This window comes from Puma concolor, chromosome A1, assembly GCF_028749965.1.
Source record: "Puma concolor isolate L17-30 chromosome A1, mPumCon1.1.hap2, whole genome shotgun sequence".
In the NCBI taxonomy this organism is placed as follows: domain Eukaryota; kingdom Metazoa; phylum Chordata; class Mammalia; order Carnivora; family Felidae; genus Puma; species Puma concolor.
Genome location: NC_141667.1, coordinates 25,766,101 through 25,789,447, shown reverse-complemented (window position 1 = coordinate 25,789,447; position 23,347 = coordinate 25,766,101). Strand labels below are relative to the sequence as shown.

Genomic DNA, 23,347 nt, shown 5'->3' with positions numbered 1-23,347 from the left:
GCTGGGTGTCCCACTCCTTATCCACAAGCATTTGCAAAATTTTCTCATGTATTCTCTAGAAAAGTACTCTTGAGAACTCCTGAAAGTCACTATTATTAGAGGTGTAGGTTCTAAAGCTAAAGTGGCCTGGGTGCCCGGTGCTCTCTCCACCTCCAAAGTGTTCCTGCTCTCATCTCCAAGCTCTTGGGAGGTTGTAAAGGTCCCTTCCTCACTCCCTCATCATCTTATGCCTTTCTTACCCCTCTCTCTTTTTCCCTAAATGCTCCTTGACCCCCTGAAATTTATACCCTGTAAAACTCCCATTTGATTAGCAGGAGTGCATTCCTGTGGGCAATCAAATTCCAATAAATAATAATCTTCTTGCTCTGTCTTCATATAAGGCCAGAACACACACAGCCACACGGCCTGTGGGTCCAGAAAGGCTTCCTGGAGAAAGGCACTGCAAGTCTGTACCTGATGGAATAGTGAGTTAGCCAGGGCAAGGGCAAGGTGAGGGGAGAGGAAAGTTCTAGAGAGAGGAAAGAGCTTTTGTGAGAGACACAGAATGGCACAATGGAGACCTGAAATCAAGCTTGGGAGGGAAAGGAAGCCAGCCCAGGGATGACTCCCGCACCCCATCTGGTCAGGTGCCTCCCTCTGTGCCTCCTCAGTGCCCTGCCCCCGTAAACTGCTTACCAGACAGTAGCAGGGACGGCCAGCCAAACACCAGAATCCCATATGCTCCCTTCCAAAGTGTACGCTCACCATGGACTACACTCCCAGTCCCCTCTGCCTGGCTCCGTGGTTAGTGCTCACCAAAGAAATGTGCTAAGAGATACATGCCACTTTCAAACCAAGGCATTTCAGAACTAAACGTGCCTTCTCCCTTCTACCCCTTGGAGGCAGAATACACTGCAGCCCTAGAAAACTGTGGGGACACAACATGGAAAGAGAATGCAGCCCTAAGTCACCCCATGGAGAACTACCTGCTGACCATGAACTATTATTGCACTTGGCTGTTATGTGAGGGAGAAATAATTTTGTGTTATGTGAAGCCACTACAACTCGGGGGCTTAATTGTCACAGCAGCTAACATTACCCTAATACACAGACTAGGTAATGTTTACTTATTTAATTATAGGTTACCTTGTCTAGATGGTAGGAGTTCCCATAATATCGCCAGCACATAGCAAAAGGTAGATATTAAATAGACAACTGTTGAATGAAAATAATCCATTTGATTAGAAGGAGGGCCTTCCCAGAATCCCTCAAATCCCAGTAAACAAAAATCTTCCTGTTTTGCCATAAAGCCAGCGCGCACACACACACACACACACACACACACACACACACACAAATACCTGCACACACGCAACCCGAGTTTCCACACCAAAGCCACATACAGTTCATGGCCAAAACCTGCCTGGCTGTTTGGAGATTCATATGACAGCAGAGACTATCCTAGGAACAACCCTTTCAAGATTCTGTTCCCCAGCATGGGTAACATACAGGGCCAAATACCGCAAAAGAAAATTGGACTAGGAAAGAAAAAGTCATCAAGAAAAATAGTCCAGATTTCTCATGATCTCACCCGTGAGTCAGATTTGCATTTGGGATAACAACGAACCAAGTAGACCAGAACAGTCTGTCTGCAAGATGTCGGATTGCCAATTTCAACAGCACAGAGAAGGCACACTTCTTAAATTGGCTTAAAAGGACAAATCTAGTGCACTTGTTTATTATTTTTTTCCCTTAAAAAATTTTCTAGGTGAAATAGCCTCCTGTTTAAAAATAACTCTCTTGGACATGAAACTATAGTTTGCTTTTAAACACTGATTGCCAAGTACCTGCATCTTGACATTTTGGGCAGTGGGGGAAAAGTCCTACAGAAGAGTCTTTGCTATGTGGACTTAGAAAGCTGCCCCACCTCAGGGCACCTGGGTGGCTCAGTAGGTTAAGCATCTGAATCTTGATTTCAGTTCAGATCATGATATCATGGTTTGTGAGTTCAAGCCCCACATCGGGTTCTGTGCTGACAGTGTGGAGTCTGCTTGGGATCCTCTGTCTCCCTCTCTCTCCCCCTCCCCTGCTTACTCTCTCTCCCTCTCTCTCTCTCAAAATAAATAAATAAACACTATTTTTAAAAATACACCATTACAAAAAAAAAGAAGAAAGAAGAAAGAAAGCTGCCCCACCTCTCTGGGCCTAGATTTGTTCATTTATAAAACATGAGATTAAAATAGATGATCTCTAACAGTCCACAGAAGAAGTAACTGTCAGTGGAAGTAAAACTGAATTTTTCATGTCTTGCAAGTCTTTTTCATATTCATGGAACTTACTCCTAACAGAAACAGGGTATTTTTTTATGGGTAGCTTAATTTAGAGGAATTTATTCGCTTAGGACAGAACGTGAGGTCCAAGGCACAGCAGACGTGAGTTGGTCTCCGGTAGTGAGAGGCAGGAACGGGATGATCCGTTCTCAAGTAATCAGCAATGTGTGCATTACTGAGCTATGACTGTGTATCAGGACATTTTCCTCTTAGAGATAAAAGAGACTTTAAGAATCACTAAACACAATTGCTTCGCTCCACGTGTGGAGAAAGCGGGACCTAAAGATGCTAGCTACCACGGCTAGATGGTGGCAGTATCTAGACCAGAACCGAGTGTCGGCTGCTGACCTGTCACTCTTCGCTGCTGCCACACTCCTTCCCAATCCTGCTCTGCACCTGCCGTACTGACAGCGTTTACATTTTTGCCTCTTGGAAAAAAGGACTGACAGAGGAGCTGGGTATTCTATCTGTCCTAAGGATGGGGAATTATTGTTGGCTTTTAACTCCTTGAGACTTACCTAACCCTCAAGCCCGCAGACTAAGAATGCCGTCTGAGTATTCAAACAATGAATATTCATTGTTTGAATACGGTGAAAAGATGGATCAGGTGAAAGATGGAGAAGTAATCACATACCTTCAAGCATGTAAGAGGACAACTCAGGGTTCTAGGAATAGCCACTATCCAGGACGATAAATAACCATCACAGTTTATCTGCAAGTACAGTCTCTACAGCTTGGACTTCAGATCCTTGACTCAGTTACCCCCTCAAACTCCTTCCTCCCACCCAAGTGCTACCTTAGACTGACTGCCTCCCATTTTGAGGTTTATCTGCTATTTTAATCAGACCTCTGGTTCCTTCCAGCACCATGTATTAGAGGCAACAATGAAAATGAGGTAGATAATTGGCTTATATATTCTCTCTATACTTGAAGCCAATCCTACCCTGCCCCACCCCATCTCTGCAACAGGGGGTATCTCCTTTTCCTTCAAGTTTGTAAAAGAAAACCCAAGATTTCACCCATTAGCATCCATCACCTTTGATGCTGGGACTTGCATTTCATTAATTACTTAGAATGGCTATTCTAAGTAAATGGGAGACTTAACCATTTCTTGTTCCCTTCCAAGCCTGTGGAAAATGGAAGTAGTGCCCCATGAAAAAAATTACATTTTATTAGAATTGCTTATTATAATAATAATATAAACTATCCACAGAAATGGAGAGGAAGGGTAATATACCAGCAAATATGGGGACATGTTTAAGAAGAACTTAAGCTCCAAATGTATTTATTTAAAGTCTGATTTCAAGAATTGCTCCCTTCTCTTATCCTCAAAGGTCTACCTATACCAGTGAAGGTATACAGCTGACTATACTATTCTCTATCGAATTGAAGTCTGTTTCCAATGCTGAATAGAAGGCAGTGGTTTAACAAAAACAGCAAGACTTAGGGACACCAGGTCTGCTTTGGAGGCCTGGCCCTAATACTGATTGTTTTACTTCAGGAAAATTACTTGACCCTCCAATCTCCTGGCTTCTCATCCATAACATGGGGCTAATAATCTATTAGGAAGCATAAATGAGATGATGTGGACAAAATACTAGGAGGGGCTTATTAGTTGGTAAAGGCATTAGAATTCACCCAGCCAAATTTTGCAACATCAGCTCTCCAGCCTGTGCTTGATGTTCACAGTGAAGGGAAACTTACTACCTCTCAAGGCAGTCCTTACCACGCTGAGACTACAATGGTTACAAAAACATTCCTAGCATGAAGCTAAATATCTTTCCCTTAATTTCAGTGCTTTGGTCCTTGTTTTGGCTTCTGCACCAAAAATGATGATAAGTCTTAGCAGTCCTGAATAAGAAAGCCATCGAAATACTTTATTTGGCCATCCAATGGATTGTAGTCGCAAACCTCCTGTGTACAAGTAACAGAAGCACAGAGAAATGAGGCATGGGTCCAGACTTCTTGTTTGGGAGGCTGGTTGAGGGGGGTGCCATTGGCCAAGATAGGGAACAGAAGAGGAAGAGCAGGTCTGTATGGGGAAGGAAGGTGATGAGTTCAGTTTGGAATGTATTGCTTTGGAGTGGCTATGGGTCGCCCAGATGGAGATGGTAGGTTGACAGTGGATGTGTGAGTCCAAAGCTCAGGAGGGGCATTGAGGCTAAAGGTACAGATTTTGGAGTGATCAGAACATAGGTGGTGGTCGAAGTTGAAAATGTGGCTGACACTGTCCAGCTGGGGGGGGAGGGTGGCGGCGAATGAGAACATCAAGGTTTAAGAGGCAAAGTATAAAATCTAATGAAAAAAGTAAAGGGGGATAAAAGTGGTAGCAAATGTATATTAAAGGGCTCTATAGAGAGGAAGCTCAGAGAGATTAAAACTAAGTGTTTGTTAAAGAAGCAGGAAGAAAACCAGGAGACAAGTAGTGTAAGAGGAGCTGGAGACAGTGTATCATAAAGGAGGAACTGGTCAGAGTGTCAGCTGAATTAAGTACTGAAGAGTTTCCATTGGATATAGATGCAGAGGCCCATTGGTGATCATGGCAAGGGAATTTCAGTGGAGCGCTGGGAATGGAAATCAGACTGCACAGTCCATTGAGGAATTAATGAGAGATTAAAGAAGTGAAAATAGCCGATACAGACCAAGTTTTCAGGTAATTTGGTTTTTAAGGACATGAGGGTGCAGGGGTCTTAATTAAAAAGGGGTGAGGTATGCACATGGTGGAGGGAAAACACTTACGGACAGGAGAGGTTTAAAACAGAGGGGAATGGGGATACTGATCAAGAATCATTGAGGACACAAGAATAAACAGTCTCCTGAGCCCTGGGGATGGGGGAGGTGGGGGGAGTTCTCTCAGAGGCAGGAAGTGAAGAAACAACACAGACTAGATGTGGAAGTAGGTGGTTTGTGAGGGAGCAGAACTGAGGGAGCTGCTAGTGATGGGCTCTGTGAAGAAAACATTAAGCTCCTTAGCTTGGAGGGAGCAAATCCCGAGGTAGGAGTTGGAGGGAGCAGGGAGGAGTTAGACATTGGTGAGGGAATGATGGTGAAGGTGAGTGGGATCCTCTAAAGAGACTATCAGGCAGACAGGCTGATGACTTTTTAGAGACCATTATTCTGCAGGTGCCCCAACTCAATAGATGGGTAGGTTTTTTCATTCATATAAATGCTTGGCAGCCTGGAGACAGGGCAGAAAATGGAGGTGGTTGAACTTACTTGGAGTAGGTATTTTGAAGCGTGGGGAGAGCAAAAGGAAAGGAGATAAGGAAGTTTAGGGTATTGGCAAAGGAGTGGATAAAGCTGTGGTCCACAGGGGAAGAAGGAAATTTGCCTTTCCTGCAAATTTCTCCTACTAACTCCCCCATTTTGGGCCCTTGCTTTGGGATATGTTGCTTGGTACCATGTGTTGCCCGGAACAGCACACAATAATCCGGATGTGTGGGCCTAGTAGAGAGGGTCAACACTCTGTTTCTGGGTCTATTTAACAGTCGCACCCCAGTGCTGATGCAAACTGATGGTAGAGTCAAATGAACTGCCTAAATCATTTACACAGAGAGCTCTGTTAAAGCAGGTCCATCCTATAATAAATGCAGTTGGTTTTTTCAGGCATAAGTACAGGACCTTCACTTGAGCCCCTTGGCTGACTCTTGCAAGACTTGGCCTATCCTATAAGTCTAGATTCTGATACTGGTGTGAAATGAGGTCACAGTGCTTTCCAGATCTGGGTCATAAGCAAATGGGATAAACATGTCATCCATATCTTTATTCAAGTTGGCAAGAAAAATGTTGAACAGGAGAAGGATAAATCCAATGGCAGAACTGTGTCTGACTCTCATTACTAGAATTCTGTCTCTAAATGGACACCAATCCTTCAACCCCTTTGCACAGCATTTAGCCAGTCAGCTACACATCACCAAATCTGCTACTGTGCAGTCCACATTTCTCCATCTTGCCTACAAAGATCTCACAAGGGATCACCCAAACACCTTGCTGAAAAGTCCAGATACGCTATGTCAACAGCTTTCCCATGATGTACTGGTGTAGTAACCTTACCCCCACTGGATAAAAACACAATGTGCTTTTCTTTACCATGTCTTATACACCTACGACCAGATGGAAATTGGTTTATGACATTTTACAACTTTATAACATTTCCTGTCTCACCATGACATCACTTTTCCCCAAGCCTAGAGCTTCAAAAGGCCACAAAGGTGTTAAGAACTCAGTTTCTAAACCTTCCTCCTACTCCAGTATATCAGGTTACCTGATCTCCCAGGCGGTTGAAATGAAGAATGTTAGCTTAATAATGAGACTATAATAGAAAAGCAACTACTCCAAATGAGAGAGGGCGCCCTATATGGGGCCCCCCTTTGCTCTATCTTGGAGCTTCCTCCCAGCAACCTTACAAGGCAGTCTAAATTTATTTCCTTGAATCTCATTTTGAAAATAAAGCCAAATATGGTTGTTTCTGAGCTTTCTTGAATACATCATTTTCAAAGAGGGTACTGAAATCTTGGGATTTTAAATCTCACAAACTATTTAGTCACTTAAGAGAAAACCATATGATGAGAAACATGGAGCTCAGAGATGAACAATAACTCAGAGTGGAAAATGCCACGGTGTTTATGAAGGGTATAATCCCTAATTACACCAAGAGTGACACCTCTTTCCCTAGGCAACACTTCTTAGAAGCTGCCAATACATTAAACAGGAATAGTTTAGCAAATCCGTCAACATCTGTTTACCGCCTGCTGCTGGGGACAAAAAGAGGTGAAACGTATGGCCAAATGACCTCAGAGAATTTGCAGTCTAGTTTCTAAGGGAGTAAAAAAAACAAAAACAAAAACAAAAACAAAAAAAAACACTTTCACCAAAAGTTTCACCAATCAAAACAGCATGTAATGGATGCCAAATGAAGTGCCAGGCAATAGGTGTGCCAGACCTTCTGGAAGAGGCTGCCAGCCAGGGGGCGGGGGAGACACTTTTTAAAGGGAATGAGACTTCACTTGGGTCTTAGGGAGTGAGCAGAATTTAAGCAATGGGTAGGTGGGCTTCTGGGTAGGAGGTGTGGAATAAACGTGTATAGTTAACGCAGACGAAAGAAGTTAAGTCGGATCCAAATCCCTCTCACTTCTCAAATATAAAGAGAAAAGCCTGATGCTCAGCTGGGAAATTAACAAACACTTGACTCTGCATACGGGGTCTGTGCCTTCCATCAGAGCTCAGCTCAGGGCATGCAGGGATCAATGTCCACTACATTAACTCTAATAAGATGCTCCTATGAAAACTTAATAAACTATTATACACAGCACAAATTTCACTAAAATCACCCACTGCAATTTCAGTTTTGAGGCTAATGGATTTTCTAAGAACACAAAACACACACCACAGAGGTAAAATCCCAAGAAGGAGAAAAACAAGGAGTGGTTTGCAACCCTGGCTCCACATGAGAACCACCTGCGGGGGGGGGGGGGCAGTGGAGGTGCGGGTCAGAAAACACCAATGTTTATGCTGTACCTACTACCCATTACATCACAATCCCTGGGGTATCAGCCTTTAAATTAAAAATACCAGTGATTCTACTTCATTCTCTCAACAAATTATTCTCTGAGTGCCTACCGTATGCCAGCATTGCTCTAAGTGTTAAGGATGCAAGCATGAATCAAATAGACCCCCCCTTCCAAAAAACTACCCTCATAGATTTTACATTATAATGAAGTAGAGCAGGCAGAAAAGCAAATTAAGTCAGTAAAATATACGATATGTTAAAAAACTGACAACGTGCTAAAGAGAAAATAAAGCCGAGAAGGGGAATATGGAGGCTCAGGCTGGAGTAGGGTGGCACCACGGAAGGTGACATTTAAATCAAGACTTGACAGAAGTGAGGGAGCAAGTCAGTGGGCTACAAGAAAGAGGAACACACTAGGCCGAGGAAACAGCGGGTGCAACGGCCCTGAGGCAGAAGCATGCCTGTGTGGCTGGAGCTGAGAGGGAAAGTAATAGAGATTAAGTCAAAAAGGGAAGGGTATATAATGAGTTTAGCTTTTACGCTGGGTGTGATGAGAAGCTGGTGGGAAGGTCTGAACAGAGAAGTGACATGATCTGATTTAGGTTTACAATACTCATTCCGACTGCTCTGTTGAGAACTGACTATGGGGAAAAGGGGAGAGATAGCAATTGACCAATTCTCAAAATAGTCCAACAGAGATATGAGGACAATTTGGATGAGGGGAGAGGCAGTGTGCGATGGTCAGATTCTGGGCTTATTTTGCAAAACCAGCCAGAAACAAAGTATCTGGAAGGGGCAGGGGTGGGAATCTGGAATTTGATTTTAGATGTTAACGTTTGAGGGGTGCCTGGGTGGCTCAGTTGGTTAAACATCTGACTTCAGCTCAGGTCATGATCTCACATTTCCTAGGTTTGAGCCCCACATCGGGCTCTCTGCAGTCAACATGGTGCCTGCTTCGGATCTTCTATTCCCCCTTCTCTCTGCCCCTCCCCTGCTCTCTCTCTCTCTCAAAAATAAGTAAATGTAAAAAGATGATAATATTCGAGGCCATAGACCACCAGGGGAGGTGACCAGAACCTTATAAAACAAGGACCCTTGCCTAGAGTCGCAGGCATTCACTTTCAAATGCCCCCTCTCTGTAAAGAGAGCTTTCCTACTATTCTTACTTTCTGATCTTATACTCTAATAAACTTTTGCCTGCTGCTCAAAAAAAAAAAAAAAAGATGTTAATGTTCGAGATGACCATTAGACAATGGAGATTCAGGTAGATAATTATATACGTAAGCAGTACAAGATGAAGATATATTGGTGCAAATTCTTGGCTTATAGATGGCATTTAAAGCCAGAAGAATGACTGACATCAGATAACAATCACAGAAAGAAAAGATAAGATGTGCAAGTAATGAGTCCTGGGAACCTCCCGCATTAAAAGAAGAAGGAGAAGACAGGCAGCCAAGAAAACTGGGAAGGAATGCAAACTGGTGAGCAAGGAGGAATGCCTATAGACTATGGCGTCCAGAGAGTCAAGGCAAGTAGGCATTTCAAGAAGGGATTAACTGTGTGCATCAAATGTTTTGAAGGAGCAAGGAAAAGGTTGGGCATTGGTCCTTGGAGTTAGCAATGTGGACCTCATTAGCGACCCTGATAGCCTTGCAAGCCAGTTCCAAGTCTCCAGCAGAAGTGGGGTTAATGAATCTCACCATGTTCTTAAAGCAATGCTTTCTCCATAGTTTCTCCCTTGTCCCAAAAGACAGTTAAATAATTTGACAGGATTGGTAATGCAAGGCAATCTGAATTTTATTTACTTTTATTCCCCACGCATTGAATATGAAATGTATATATCTTTTCTATGTGGCACATGATAAGTAAATATTAGTTGAATGGAAAAAGGAAAAAAAAAAAGTTTGCAGCAGTGAGGAAAGTTAAGCTCTAGGAGAGAACTGAGCATAACCAGTAATATGACCTCCTACAAATGTTTGAGCACTCATGTTAGTGATTTTATGGGCAACTACCTACCTCCTATCTGCAGGACCACCATCGTTAGCAAAGTTTATATGCTATGTCAAGATGCAGATGGGGAACAGTAGTTGAGAGAGATTTACAAAAAATAAGTAAGTGTGGGGCACCTGGCTGGTTCAGTTGGAAGAGCCTACAACTCTTGATCTTGGGGTCCTGAGTCTGAGCCCCACAGTAGGAATTACTTAAGAATAAACAAATAAATGAACTTTAAAAAGGTTTTCAAATAAACAAACAAAAAAAAGTAACTAAATCCAACTCTCCTAGCATGCAGGTTCTAGCATGGATTTTACCAAAGGAAATACAGAAGTGCTTCTTGATCCAGCAAATGAGAACAGTGGTAGGTGGTGATATCCCACATCAGAATAGCACACAGCATTCAACCTGGACTTCACAATGACTACCCACCTACCTATTAGCAAGCACTGTGAGCAGTCTGTCTTTGGTTTATGATAAAAATAAAGGAGACTGCCAATGAGTGACATTTTACACATACAACCCTCCAGGCAAAGCTCTGGTTACCACAGCAAACTCCACTCATGACAGACAGCAGAGACAAAGCTCATGACATCAAATAGCCAGAGTTCTGCCTTCCTGCAGGACAGCAGTTATATTTGCCAGATACACTAATCAGCCACCATAGCCCTTTCTACAAATAAAAGCCCAACCTACATTTGTGGGTCTTGGCTATTCTCACAATTACTATTTGCCTGAAATAGTAGCTTTTGTCTGATGTTTACTTATTGGGATGCTGATGTAATTCTCAAGATGGAACTTATTTTTAAAAGGAGGTCAAACTCCAGGGAGGGAAACAAATAGCCACCTTCTCACTCTCCCCACTCTGCAACATTGGAAGAAGTTCCTTTGAGCCCCATATCCAGCAAGACCCTGTCCTTTGGCCTCTGCCATGGCTGGCCCAGAGAAATGAATCAGTCTCTTGGCGAGACCCAATAGAGAGGGTCTTGCTTCCAGCCAATCTAAATATGGAACCTATGTTCTCACCCTAGCGTTCTATCAACTAGGAAGAGATGTGGAGGCAGAAAATACCAAACTAGGGGAATGTTGGTGTGTAAGGAAAACCAGGAGGACAAATATCGCAGGGCTTCTTATGAATGCAAATTCCACCCTTGCATAAAGGACGCATAAAGGACATGGTCATCTCTGCCCTTCGTGTAAGGGTTCAAGGAAGAGGGTTTAAACCATTAAGTCTCCAGATAGATCAGAAAAAGTCATGAGCCTAAATGCCCAAATGGAGAAAAAATAAATAACTTCTTAGCTTCTCAAGTTTAAGCTCCAGGGCCAACTTTTCAGAGATATAGCACATTTGGAATCTAAGTAAGTAATATTTCTTCCCTGTGCTTTACCAATCTGTGTCCTGAGTTTATGAGCAGAAAAATGAATCAGAAAACTCAGAGCTCTGTAGGGACTTTAGGGATCCTGGGAAGTTCTTGCTTCTCCAAGGTTCTACATAGAGTAATGGTTAAGAGCATGGGCAGAGAGATCTGGATTCAAATTCCTGCTCGAAGTCTTTTAATACATGTGCTACCTCGGGCAAATAATTTAAACTTTTTGAGCCTACTTTTCATCATCTGTAAAATAAGGATAACTGGGAACAGTGCTAAATCTGTTCAACAGCTGTTTATTGAGCACCTACTGTATACTAGGCACTGTTGTTGGCACTAAAGATACAGTAAATGAGACAAGGTCCCTGCTTTGATGGCGCTTGCATTCTAACACGTGAGACAACCAATAAAAAGACAAATCAAAACTCTATTTCAAACAGAATAGGAGTAATGTGATAGAGTGCCTGTGGGGGTGGGGTGTGCATTTTAGATTATATGGTTAGGGAGGAGAAAGCCTATGAAGGTCTGGGGTCAGCAGCTTCCAGGTAGAAGTAAGACCCTTCTCTGGGGTCTTACCAGAGTAGGGATATGGCTTTGCATGTTCCAGAATGGAAAGGATGGCATGTCTGTACACAGAGAAAAAGGGTAATGAATTGTAGCAGAGATGGTCATCTGAGAGGCAGGTTGGGGCAATGGGCTTGGTTGTATAAAATGGCGATGAGAAATCCCCTGCTGTAAGCTGTGAAGTGACAGGACTTGATTTGTGTTTTTAAAATCTGGGGGCACGTGGGTGGCTCAGTCAGTTATAAGCGGCTAACTCATGATTTTGGCTTAGGTCATGATCTCAGGGTTGGTGGGTTCGAGCCCCACATAGGGCTCTATGCTCACAGTGCAGAGCATGCTTCGGATCCTCTCTCTCTCTCTCTCTCTCTTTCTGCCCCCCCCCCCAGAAATACATAAATGCTAAAAAAAAATTTAATATAAATGAATGAATGAATAAAAGACCCCTCTAGCTTGTCTGAGGAGGACTAGGAGTCGAGAGTACTCTCAGGAGGCCCAGTGGAAGACTACTGTGGCAGCAGCTTCAACCAGGACAGCTGCGGTGCAGGTGGAGGGAGGGCCAACAGGACTTACAGGTTTAGTTGCTGGTGTGAGGAAAGAAGAATGAAGGTCTTGAGGTTTCTGGAATGAGTCCTTAGGTGGATGGTGGTGCTATTTACTGAGATAGGAGGAGGAGGAGAGAACTAGCTGAAAAAAATATCAAGGATCCTATTTTGATCAAGCTAGGTCTGAGATGCCTGTTACACACAGATGTGGAGATGTCAAGCTGGCAGTGGGGTGCATGAGTCTGGAACTCGGTGAAGAGGTCAAGGCTAGAGACATAAATTTGGGAGGCAACAGCACATAGGTGATAGGTAAAGCCTTGAGATAGATAAGATCTCCCTAGGAGGGAGAATAGCTAGAGAAGAAGACCCAAAGTCAAGTCCTCGGGCAACATCATAAAACAATGAATATAGTTGTTATTATTTTCAGTACACTAGGAAGGAGAATGTTGGCCAATTATTGTTATATATACCATTTTCTCCATCCATCTACTCATGTATCGCACCATTCATTCATACCATAAACAATCACTGAGCACATTAATGAGAGGAAGTAGAGAAAAGAATGTAATGGTAGGTCAAGAATGTAAGCTCTGGAGCCAGATTGCTCTATTTAAATCCCAGCTCTATCTGTAACCTTGGAGAATTTGCTTAACCACATGCAACGCCATTTCTCCATCTGCAAAAGGGAATGTAGTGTGTTGAATCATGTCCCCTAAAAAGATATGCCCATGTCCTAGAAGTTGTGAATGTGACCTTCTTTGGCAAAAGAGTCTTCTGCAGATGTAATTAAACTGAGGATCTCAAGATGAGATCATCCTAGATTATCTGGGTGGCCCAAAGTGGCAAGTGTCCTTATTAGAGACACACAAAATAGAGACATGCAGACATAAGAGAAGACATGGACACACAGAGAAGACAATGTGAAGATGGAGACACAGATCGGAATGATACAGCTAGGAGGAATGTCAACAGCTACCCAAAGCCAGAAGAGACAAGGAAGGATTCTCCCTCAGGGCATCCAGAGGGAGCATGGCCCTGACAATGCTTTAATTTCAGACTTCTGGCCTCCAGAACTATGAGAGAATATATTTCTATTGTTTTGAGCCACTGAGCTTGTGATAATTTGTTATAGTAGCCCTAGGAAATGAATAGGGGAGTAATAATAGTGTGTGCCTCACAGACTCATGAGGAGAATTAAGTGAGTTAACATGTGTAAAGCATCTAGAACAGTACCTGCCAAATAGGGAACAGCCAAACAATTTTAATTTTTATCCATGTACTGGACATTGTGCAGGATCCTGAAGAGTATGGGAAGAAAAGACAGATCATGTTGAGAAACCCTGAAAATAAAGATGATACCCAGAAGCTGAGCAGGTGAGGGACCAGAAGGGGTAAGGGTAGTCGGATGCCATAAATTGTTGAACACTGCCTCCCAGAATTCCCCAATTAAGAAATAAATAAGTCTTACATCTGCTCAGGTTTTTGAAGATGAGTAGTAGGTTCAGAGAGGGGTTAATGCAATCTTTTACCATATCTTTCTCTGCTCACAGCATCTCATTGCCTGCTCTCTCATGAGAATCCATGCTGATGAGGACACTTGGAGCACATTTTCTGGGGACAGCTGTCTCTTCCTTTAGCCTAATGATATTGGGAATAAGGGTGACCAGGGCAGAGAGTGGGCAGTTGGAAAACCGTGGAGGAAAACGATGCTGATTTTGTATGCTGAGTGATTCTGTAATAATATTTGCATGGCTGCTTTAGCCTGGGAAGTTAATTTTCTTCACCAAGAGACCCATATAGCACAATCTAGTTTTATCCAAATCTCTATAAAATACACTGTGCCAAAAGGCGGGTGATGGAGAATTCAACCGAAACACAGCTGAAATCAGACATTTTATAAGTGTCCACTGGCCAACACACAGAAATGTAAAGAGTTTATTGACATCTTGCTTTATTAAATTTTGCTCTATTCTCATCCTCATGGGTGGAGAAAAACACATTCAAACCCTTGAAAAGAGTTAGTGATTATATTTGATCACCTGCACACAAATATAAGCGTCAGGAGTGAGGAGCATTACTGGGTATTCAAACTTGTAGGCAGCAACCCAAGATACTATGACTAACCTGAAACACACTGGCCTCTCTCCGCTCCAGAAACAGTCTTGGGGAATATTGGAATTATAGTACCATCCCAGGACACGTACGCAGGACAAGCAGGTTCATGTTAGATAGGCATCTGCAAAGTGCTGGCTTTTGGTGAAAGGGACAAAAAAGCCGGTGTTTATTCTGTCTTCCCCTTAGGTATCTCAAGATCTTGTTAGGAGGACTGTAGTCAGACAGGGCCCCAGAAAGCAAAGCTCCCAGCCACCTGCTCCCTTCCCACCTGCTTCTGCTGGATGCCCAGGGGCCTCTCCATGAGGCAGCCCAGTCCCTCCACCCTCTACTGACTACACCATGATCCGAACTTACCCCCTCTCCCACTCTGCCCAGCACAACCTCTACTTCCTCAGCAAGCAGGTTTCGGTCGGGGGTTGACTATGGATTTTCACAGCACTACATAGGACCCCTGTCCATGGTAGGAGTCCTATTCTGGATTGTATCAGTATGTCTTTATTTTTAGCAAAGCAGATGATCACTCTTCAGAGGCCAGAACAACAGAGTGTGTATGGACGATTTGGTGGGAATACCAGAATTAAAGTCTAGCGCATGCAAAGCCAAGTACTAGAACTGTTCAGATGTTGATACAAAGGACACCATGAGTGGCTCAGCTGAAACCCAATTCCACTCTTGCTAAAAACTTCAAAAGACACAGTCTGGGAATCATTCTATTAAGGGCCACATACACTGTGGAAGCCCCTCCTCAGGAGGCTGTTAAAACCCCACAGATCTTACCTGAAATGAGTTAAATTTACTTCAACCTGAAAGCAAAGGATTGGATCGCGCTCTTTCAAGAAGTTCCAAATCCATAGGAGCTTGTGATTTTTGATCCTAATATGTGGACAGCGAGGCATTTCAGGCTGCTTCCCCTATTTCCTTGCTATCATTTCATCAGAAGCTTGTGACAAGTATGTGCAAAACTAGTCCTCTTTGCTGTAAAATCAGTTCCCCAAACCCTGCTCCTCCAAAACCTTTTCATATATCCTAGAGTGTTTTTACAAGCCACAGAAACACTTTAAAACCTTAAAACAAATAATCCAAGCATAACTTAATTGGCCAGATATTCAATGCTATCTGCTTTCACTGGATTACTTCATAAAGAGTTAATTCTTAAGTTTCTGATTTCTGCAAGTTAAATAGCCTAGTCACCCTTCACTCAATGTATTCACACAGGTAATGCATGCATGAAAGAGCCAGGCGCTCTGAGAACAGGGGTTGTTTCCTGGCCCCATTGAGAATATGGGGTGGCAAGGACGCTCTATTGGCATCAGAGAGAGGCCAAAGCCGGGGCAGGCCTCTTCCCGGAGCTGGAGGGACTTGAAAGACAAATGTGTCTTCTCCGCACACTTAGTGCCTTAACAAGCCATCTCCAGGCTCAGCCTCCTTATCAGACCACAAAGGGCCTCTTCAACGATTGAGTTTTCAAACCGTAAATGCTCCCAGTGTTTTCTTGAACACATTTATAAACTGAATGCAGAGCTCTTTAGGTCACAGGCAATTCAAGCCTGAGTCCGATGACCTACCTGGCTTCCATTCCTGCCTCTGCCCAGAACTGCAGAACCCACGGGAAATTAATTCTTTCCCAATTCCATCTTTTTTCCATTTTTAGCATATGGATATTATAAAAGGATCTGTTGTTGTTTTTTTAATTTTTTAATGTTTATTTTTGAGAAAGAGATAGAGAAAGCACAAGCAGGGAGGGATGGCAGAGAGAAGGGGAGACACAGAATCTGAAGCAGGCTCCAGGGTCTGAGCTGTCAGCACAGAGCCCAATGTGGGGCTCAAACTCACGAACCATGAGATTATGACCTGAGACGAAGTCAGAAGCTTAACCAACTGAGCCACCCACGTGCTCTAAAGGATCTGTTATTGTATATGCAACCCATGCTTAGGTCCCAAGAACACCACAATCTATATATGGACCATCGACATTAAAAAAAACAAACAACAAAAATCAACCAAGAATAATTTGAGAAAATATTCTTATGCTTTGATCTCCTTTAAAAAACATTGTACACATTTCCCCCAATATCATTTAATTTTTCACACACCTACTGAGGGTTTAGTAAATCAAATTAAATGCTCCTTTTCCTCTGCTTTTCACTAATAGAGGAGAATATTTATTGAATCTAAGCATAATCACGGATTCATTAATAAAACCAAGGGGGTACACAGACTTTCAATTCCTCTTTACTCTGCATCTTGCACTATTGCCACGGAAGATAACAGTTTCGCAGATCTAGCAACCAGAGATGTGATTCTAGCTCCAGTTGTACTCGAATGAGGCAAGTGCTCATTCAGGGCCTCAAGTCCCTCCCTCCAATGCAGAAATTAGCAAGTCTGAATGCATCCCCCTTCCAAAGCACAGAGGACAGGAAACTCCGTAGGATCTCCCTGCTTTGAGCCCTGGCAACCTGACCTTTGCAAAGGAGAGGGTTGGGAAATAACAGATCTATCCACTGAACAAGTCAACAGATAAAAAGGCAGACACCCTGAAAGATTCCTTAAAGGGGAGACAGGGAGGTGAGGCTGCTCCCAGCAGTCCAGAGCTTTTCATCCAAAGCTGAAAGCAAGCTTCGGCGGGGTCCACTAAAGAGTCCCACCTTGTACACTCACTGCGCTGTCACTGACTTTGACAAGAGGCTTATTGATTTCTCAGCACACTATCAGAAGGACCTACTTGGTAGCAGACACTGTCACTGAGGGGTGTGCATACATACCTCAGCATCTAATTCTTCCTGAGAACAACCCTGCGAAGTGGCTATTGCACCAGTGTTGCACATGAGGAGATGGGGGCTCCAGTGTTTCGAAAGACCTGGTCAGTGAGAAGCTTTCTGCACTGCTAGGATTCCAGCCACAGTCTCTGACTCCGATTCCAGAAATCCTCCTTTCCCTCTTGGCTGCCTCGGCTGGTGCCTGAGCACCAGGTTCACCTGCCGGCCATCCGCAGCACTTCCGCTTGCCCCAGCCCCAGCAGCGGGCACCTCTCCTGTTTTACCAAGACCACACTTCCCTGGGTGCACTGCAGGCTCCCTCTCCAGTGCGTCCATCACCCAACCTCTGCTTCCCTCCTACCTTCCCAGGAAGACAGAGGCCAGCTTTCTCCTTCCCCTGCACCTGCTCCTGTTCATCTCTGGCTTCTTCCCTCCCCAACATCTCTTCTCTTGTCTTCCTTGTCTCCTACTGCTCTGTTAAACACGACTGGGAGGGGGATTTGGGGGACACTCCCGAATAAACCTTCCCACAACACTACCACCTCCTCAAAATACTCTCCAGATTATTTTTACCTGGCACACTTCCGGATCCAGTGTCCATACCCCCAACTTCAAACATCTTGGCAATCCCTCTCTGCTTCGTCCATTGAACCTGGCTCCCATGACCATCCTTTACAGACACTGTTCTCAGTCTTTGTCAATGGCCTTTTCCTACCATCCCCTGGGATGCTGGCCCTTCTCAGACATTCCTGCCTCTACCTGTCTCCCCACCTCCCTCAGGGGCTTGCCTGTCACATCCTACATGACACTATGGAGATACTCTTGAGGGCAGAAGAAAGAGGTTAAAAACTGTCCAGTCAACAAGTCTGTCTGTCCTGTTCAGAGATTCAGCCTGTCTTTGAGTTTGGTCCTGCCTGACCTTTTGTGGGTTCGTCTTCCCTGAAATGCCTCCCCTTGTGGTTGGTGCAGGAAGAGGGACCCGAGGCCATGTTCCAACAGGGACACCCCCACCCCCACGCCACCACACACACATACACACCATAGTCTAAGTTACTGAGGCCCACATGATCTAGGCCAAGGGAGGATCTGCAGCTCTGTATATTGTCTTGTCCAGCCTACCAGGCCTGGAGATTCCAAGTCAGGATTGGGACAACACCAAATACAGCTGGTGGTGGGGAGGGGTGGCAGGGAAGGTCATGGGTGTTGCCTCTGTCTCTCTCCCGGAGGAAGCTGGTGGGTGGCTGGTGGAGGTCTTATCGGGACATGAATAAGATAAGGTCCTACAGGAACAGGCCCAGGGCAGTGTGCCAACAGGCTCTGTAGGGTGAGGTACAAAGGTAGGACTGCTCAACTTGGGAGGGAGAAACAGAGAATCACAGAGGAGGAGGCCCCTGAGCTGGATCTTGACGAGTAAGAAGTGGTTCATCAGGAAGACCAGGGAAGAAAGGATATTCCAGGACCTCATTCCTTCCACTGCCACCCCCAGAAAATCAGCATTGTAGAGGCAGAGAGTAAGACAGGTCAGGAGGGTCTATAGCTCGTGTTTGGTGGGGGGGGAGACATAGCAGGAAAGAAGTCTAAGGAGGCACATAGAATTTGGAATTTATTCCATGGTCCTGGGAGCCACCGATAGGTTTTACAAGAAGAGGTGATCAATAGACCTCGGAGACTGATTAGAAGTGGGAAGAGGACAGGTGAAGTCTGGAAGGATTTCTCCAGATTTCCAGTTAGCTGAATGTTAAAACTCTAAGCTCCCCATTTCAGTCACCTGTGTATTCACACTCTGAACCTGCAGGTGATCTTTGCTTCTTCTTCACTCTAAATGCAAGCAAGCCCATACTTCAAGGCCACATCTGACTAACGTTTCCTTTCTTCCCACAAGCTGCTGCCAGACCCCCATTACCCCCTGCGCCCATCTCATTACAATAACCTTCTCACTGGGCAATTCACCCCCCCAGCTCTCAGTCTTCTTTCTGCCAGAGATCAGATTAATCTCCCTACTGCACAGAGTGACAATCCCTTACTCAAAAATCCCAAATATTTCCCTATCAGCAGCAGAACAAAGCTCCTCCAAACCTCAGCCCAGCCTCTTCTTCCACCATCCCCCTCGGGCCACATCTGCCCTCAGGATCAACTTCTCAGCCCACCGCTTCTCTACCTCTGTTCTCCTGTTCTCCACAGAGCCTTTCGGGTCTCTTGGGTCTAAAGTGACTCCTTTCTCCTCTGGACTCCTGAACTGTTTTCTTTGGACCACTCTTCAGGTACTTTATTCATCAGATCATCTCTTCATGCAGTAAATACAGGGAGCCTGTCACATACCACACAGCGCACTGATTTGGATCCAAGCTGTCAGTATACTTCCTGTCACTTCTCCCGACAGACTGAAACTCTGACAGCAAGGAGGGAGCCTCCGCGCATCCCCAGGAACGTCTGAGGGCCTATGCACAGCAAACCACAGGTACTCCAAAAATAAAATGGTTGAAATGAATAGAGAAATTATCATAAGTTTCCTTAAATAGTAAACTGCCTTAAGTGCATGCAAAATCAATTTTAATGACAGAGATTTACAGTATAATTCAATATTTTTCCAAGACCATATTAACTATGTCAAGGGAGGTACATTTATATACTTTACATGGTTCGGATTCTTCCCCTGCCAGCACCCCCCCCCCCCCACATTTCCCTGTCTACCCCCGCCCCCATACACACTCACACCACTATGGGGTTATTAGTGAAGCAGCAGTTCTAAGCCCATTCTAATGCAAGAAGGAATTGATGAAGCTAGAGCAACCACCTACAGGAAGGGGTGTGTTCTGAGACATTCTATTCTGTCCCAGCAAGCAACCCTCCCACACCACACCTGCCAACCTGTACCTATTTGACCCCCACCCACACACCACAGACCAGAAAAGCTGGCGCTGTAGAAACAGCAGACCCCTGGAGCCCAAGTCCAGAGCAGGCTGAATGTGAAAGACCCCACTGAGGAAGGACTAGCAGCACTGAAGGTGGGTGTTGGGGGTCTGTAAAAGCAGGTCCACAGTATCACTTTCTGTAGCTACTCGGGGACCACCTCCAGCAGCTGCATCATGCTTTGTCAAGGGAAACACATGCACCCAAAGCACCCTACCTCTGTGGGAGGCGGACGCCAGGCCGGCTGCAGGAGACAGGGTGCAGCCCCTTCCCCCAACAGTCCTGCACCTCCAGTCCTCCTGCAGGGCGGCAGGGCCTCGGCTATGGAATGCCCTCGTGCCTGCCATTCCAGTCTCTGAGACCAGCCCGTGCCAGACCGTGTGCTCTTCACACTCCAGTGTCTCTTATCAAGGTCTCTGCATTGATCAGGCCTCTGAGGACCGGCTTCTGGCAAACTCCAGCCGGGGACCCTGGACCCTCCCCCTACTCAATTTAGCGTTGCAGGAAGACAAGCAACCCAAAGACCTAAAACGTCAACGCAAACCTGAGAGGGAGAGACGGGTAGAGAGAGAGAGAGAGAGAGAGAGAGAGATGGAGGAAAAGGAACAAGGCCAGATTTCAGGAGGAACTCGACTTCACAGGGAAAGCAGGATTTCCCCATGTGTACGTTCCCCATCTCCCTGGGAGATGCCAATACTGCCCCAAAGATGTCCTTGCTTTTTGCGCGCCCCCTCCATTCCCTCCACCCGCGCGTCTCTTCCCCGGGCAGGGACCACGCAAGAGATGAGGGAGCGCGGGAGCACGGACCCCAAGGCAGCACCTGAGGCCGGAGCGCCTGAGTCCTCTCCGCCCCTGGAGGAGAGGACCAGGCGACGGCCCAGGTACGGAGACCCCGGGGGCGGGCTCCCGCGGGGGCTCCTGGCCCCGTCCTGAGTGTGCCCAGCAGCGCGGCTCGGGTTGTCCCGCGGTCGCGGGCCCTCTTCCCTCCGCGGCCGCGTCCTCCCCGCCCCCGGCCGGATACGAGGGGAGTTTGAGCCGCCCGACCCGGCTTCGGAGCCCTCCTCACCGCCTCGCCCGGCTTGGGGTCCCCGCACCGGGATTTGTCACTAAACTTTCCCGGGCTCGCTGGGTCTCCGGGGTGCCGAACCGCCCCTCCCCCGCGCGTCCGAAGCCCCGCGTCCCGGCCGCAGCCGGAACATCGCTTCACCTGCGCGCGGCTCCGCCGAGCCTCCCGCTGCTCCCGCGTCCGGACCCGGGCGCCGCCCGGCGGGTCCCCGCGCTGCTGCTGCCGCCGCCGCCGCCGCCGCCGCCGCTGCCGGTGCCGTCGCCGCCGCGCCTGCCCGGAGCCGCAGCGCCGCGGTCCGCCCTCAGCCGCGGGAGGCTCAACCCCGGGAGCCCGCGGCTCGCCGGGTCCCCGCAGCCGCCGCCCCACCGCGTCCTTCTGCCCGGGGCCGGCAGGCACCGGCGCTGGGAACCCGCTCCTCGCCCAGCTCTCCCAGCTGCGCGGCGCTGGGGATTCACGGAGCCTCCAGGATGGGCGGGGATTCCCTCCCTCTGGTAGATTCGAGGGGCGGGAACTCCCTTCCTGGAGTGACAGGGACGGGGGGCGGGGATTCCCCTGCAGGAATGACAGGGTGGGCGGGGATTTCCCCCCCAGAGCCAGGCACACGGCGTGCAGTGTCTCTCCCGGTGAACCCGAGTCCGGGTGCGCTGTCTTCAGAAACCCGGGGTTCCTGGGAGGAGAGGATCCGGGGAGATGGCAGCTCAGAATCTCCAGATGGCGGGGCTTGGGGCGCCATCTAGGTGGAAAAAGAGCTCGGGGACTTGAAGTCGCCTTTGCATAGCATCAAGAAAAATGTCAATTGCCTTATACAAGAATGGGGTGGGGAGGCCAAAGGAGATGGGGAAAGGACTAACCACCCGCACCAAGAAACCTTTGGCCTCTGGCTCTTCTGATAGCAAAGTTGATTTAACACCCGTATGGGAATTTCGAGAATTTCGGGGGGAACTTTTGGCACCTCAGAGCTGCTAAATCCCCTAGTTAAGCTCCCTAGAGAAATCCTCAGAGACAAAGTCCTATGGCCCTGGAGTGGAGGGTTTGGTCCCTGGGAGAACTAGCCAAGAGCCCCTGTTTGAGGGGACGGTGAGAGCCAATGCCAATCGCCCTTGGCCTTATTCCAGGTCAGTCAAGGGACAGAAGCCTCCGGCTGTTTGGATCCTTCATTCCCGTGGATTTTCAGGAAGGCCTTCAAATATTTTTGGTTCTTTTTTTGTCATCCTTGTCATTCTGCCTACCACAGGGAGAGGATGATAAGAACATAATAGGGAGACTGCACAGCTCTGAAAATTAAGCTCTCTTAAGAGGAAAAAGCTGGTCTTTTTCAAGTGCTAGCAGATAAGAGTTAAAAACATATGAAAAATTACAAAACCTGGGATAATGAATAGTTGAATAATGCTTTTGACATTTTCTGCAGAGCAGTAATTGGAAATCTTTGCTTTGGGGGGATGGGGATGGGGTGGGGCAGCGATCTTCGGCAGCTTTGCCCAGCAAGGCAACAAGCAGTGGTCTGTTGGAAAAGCAGACAGACATAAAGCACCTGCACAGACTGACTGTGCCTCAGAGGCCAGGGTAGTCCCAAGGCATCTTGAGATGGGATTTTCGGCAGGGGTTGGGTGGGGAAGAACTTGAATTCAGCTGTTTGTCAGCTTTTATCATTACCAGGCCACTGAGATGAAAGTCTGCATAAATCCAAGCTTCCTATAATATAAGCTGTGCAATCTGAAGTACCCAGAGGTCCTCTCTTCCTGTCTGTAAGTAGAGAAAATACCTACCACTCGGGATCATAAGTAACACAACTACTCAGCATAGCTCTTAGGAGGTGCTCAAGGAAGTGGCAACTATTACCCAGAAAGGTATCATTGGGACACCACAGCAAGTCCTTCTAGAATCAAAGGACTGGTGGTTTCTGTTTGTTTCACAATCCCAGTGCCATATTCTACCACTGTCTTCCAATCACATGAGCCATGAAAAGACAAAGCCTGTCTCCTCAGCATCTGTACCCAGCACCTACCTCCTTCGACACCCATTGAAAGTTTGCTGAATAAATGAATATGTAAATGAATTTATCACTCAAACCATAAGCACTGCTATTCCTTACCCAACCCATCCCCAACTCCTTCATTCCAGCCATGTACTCCTTTCTTAAAATGCTTTTTTTTTTTTAAGTTTATTTATTTTGAGAGAGAGAGAGAGAGCGTGCACGCAGGAGTGGGGTTGGGGCAG

At 46.2% G+C, this 23,347-nt stretch overlaps 1 pseudogene; it reads right to left on the bottom strand.

Moving 5' to 3' along the window:
- The window catches only part of LOC147584050 (uncharacterized), a 124,317-nt pseudogene extending 102,454 nt beyond the window's left edge, over positions 1–21,863 (bottom strand).
- Between the last annotated feature and the right edge of the window lie 1,484 nt (positions 21,864–23,347).